The following is a 2514-nucleotide window of genomic DNA, read 5'->3' on the forward strand; positions in this document are numbered from 1 at the left end:
CAAAAAACAAATCTGTCATATGCTTGAAATACCAAAGATCCAGTATTTCCTTTCCTGATATAACCCAAAATTTTAAAACACGCCCATAACTATGAATGAGCCACCCTCTTACAAGTATGTAATGACCATTCGTAAAAAAAAAAAAATATGCAATGGCAGTTGACCTCTTCCTATTGTTGCCATCTCATTCTTTAATTGAAGCAACGATGGAGAGGTTGAAATGGGAGCATTTGACATCGCAAATTAAATGGGTCAGTAACAGAAGAGATATTTTTTTATGTGAAAACAAGAAATCGCTTAAGATCAGCTTGGGTCTTTCCATCTACAACACCAATGGAGATTGGAGAGGTTGAATTGGGGGTGTTTTCATACACAGTGTTCTGAAAATTTGTTCTTGAACTGCGATTAAATAAAAAAAAAGAATTAACAGAAAAAAAAGGCAAATGATTCATTTGACTTGTTCAACCGGTTGCCTGTTTAAAATATTAAAAGACAAGTGATGTGGCCCAATACAAGAGCAAGTGTCTGACCGAGAGTGTAGAAGTGACTGTGGGTAGCATTGCTCATGTCATGAATTCAAACGCTGAGCTACAAAGACTTTACCTGAAATTCAGGACTAAAACGCTGAGTTACAAAGGCATCCCAATGCTATTGTTCTATGTGGGGATACGTATCAGCAGGAGGTTTTTCAATATCATCATGATTTTTATCTTTCACATAGAGTCTTGTCAATGTGGTTTTATGTGCTCTAAACAAACTTCCAGCTTCCATTTTTACATGATCCTCATGCTCATTGCCAAATATGTAAAATTTCTGCAAGATAACAGAGATCATTAATTACCAAATATAAATATATAAACATAATGAAAGGTTTTCAACTGGCTTGAGTTAGTGTTTTACCCAAATTTCATCCAAAACTTTTTGTTTATAAGGTCTCATTTAAGGAGCTCTCCCATTTTCCATACTAATTGGAACCATCCGACGAACAATGACTCCAATGTAACTGACAAAATTTTGGCTTTCTTTCCCAACTGGTTGACCTCTAGCATTCCAACGAACTTGAAGTACGAAAATGGTTATCAATTCAGCAATACAAAATGAAATCAGCAAATCTTATCAAGATCAAGTTGTTACTTTAATAGTATCTCCACGATTTTTAGCTTTATGAATCACTTGCATGCGGGCCACACCACGTTTACCATTATTGTTTCCTCTTGAACCACGTCCACCATTACTTGAAGCCACTTACATGTAAAGTATGTTATTAACAACGAGAGTAACACTAAGAATAATTAGCATTAAAAATAAGAATCACAATAAAAGGATAAAAACAAATTATTATGCCATACAAGATCAAGTCAGTCTTTTCCTATTCCTATCTGATCCTTGCTTTTTTGTATATTCTTAATTTTCTGTTTTTCAATTACACAAATTAATGGATCGATCAAAATCCCCTCATCATGATCCTCTATCGTATAGAGAGTATCATCTACAGTTGGAACATTCTCAGTTGCTTCTGATATATTAATGAAAGGATCATCCCCCACACATGTATATATTTTCACATTCTTTATTGTAGTGATCATTCAAAATCACAATAGACCACTTTTCATTAGCAAGATCAGTGACAGAGAACACTCCGAGCTTGCGATGGTAAAATAAAAGGCTCGTCTCTATACCCAACTCTGTTAAAATCAACCTTAATGAACCCATGATCATCAACTTTCACAACATTGTTGTTTTCAACCCACTTGCAGCCAAACACATGCACTTTAAAGGATGAGTAATCCAACTCCCAAATACGTTCAATTACCCCAAAATATGCCAACTTGGCATATAATGGATTACTGTCTTTGGCACTTGAGATATGCATTGATTGAGCTTCGAGTGTGACACTGCTATTTTGCATAATTCTTTCTTGATCATGTTGTTTTGTATGAAATGTAAATTTGTTAATCACATACCCAGAGTAAGAGAAAACATCTACATCTGGACCATCTGCTAGCATTCTCTATTAATCGCGTATTTGCCTCTCCATAGTTCCCTGGTTTTGAAAGTTAGATGTCGGGAAAGTTAGTTTGAGTTTTTTGGTAACAAATATTACTAGTTAAAATTTGGTTCTAACAACCGAGTTATGAATTATATGCTTAAGGATTCATTGCTCAACAACTAAGGATTCCAACAGAGAACGACTCCAACTTGTTAAATTAGAGAACTACTCCAATACCTGTTTTATTTAACTGGCATGAGAAAGAGGCATCAATGTTACATTTGAGACACCCACGTTGAGGGCGTTTCCGTCGAGAAGAAGCTAGGAAAGAAGTTGATGCACCGACGGGAGTGTTCACATCTGCTGATGTAGATCAATATCCAATGGAATCTGTCGTGGTTGTTAGAATGCGAGGAGTGGTATCGCGTGTCTAAGTTTGCAAGTGTCCACTCCTCCAAAAAATGACAAGCTCTATTAATTACTTAAGAAATTATCTTTGTAACATCATCCTACACTTTGAGGTT

At 35.6% G+C, this 2514-nt stretch overlaps 1 pseudogene; it reads right to left on the reverse strand.

Moving 5' to 3' along the window:
• Window positions 1-275: 275 nt before the first annotated feature.
• Window positions 276-2008, reverse strand: LOC146954472 (uncharacterized; annotated as a pseudogene).
• Window positions 2009-2514: the final 506 nt, after the last annotated feature.

This window comes from Medicago sativa, chromosome 1 (genome assembly GCF_051527215.1).
Source record: "Medicago sativa cultivar Bolivia chromosome 1, Bolivia_mono, whole genome shotgun sequence".
In the NCBI taxonomy this organism is placed as follows: Eukaryota; Viridiplantae; Streptophyta; class Magnoliopsida; order Fabales; family Fabaceae; genus Medicago; species Medicago sativa.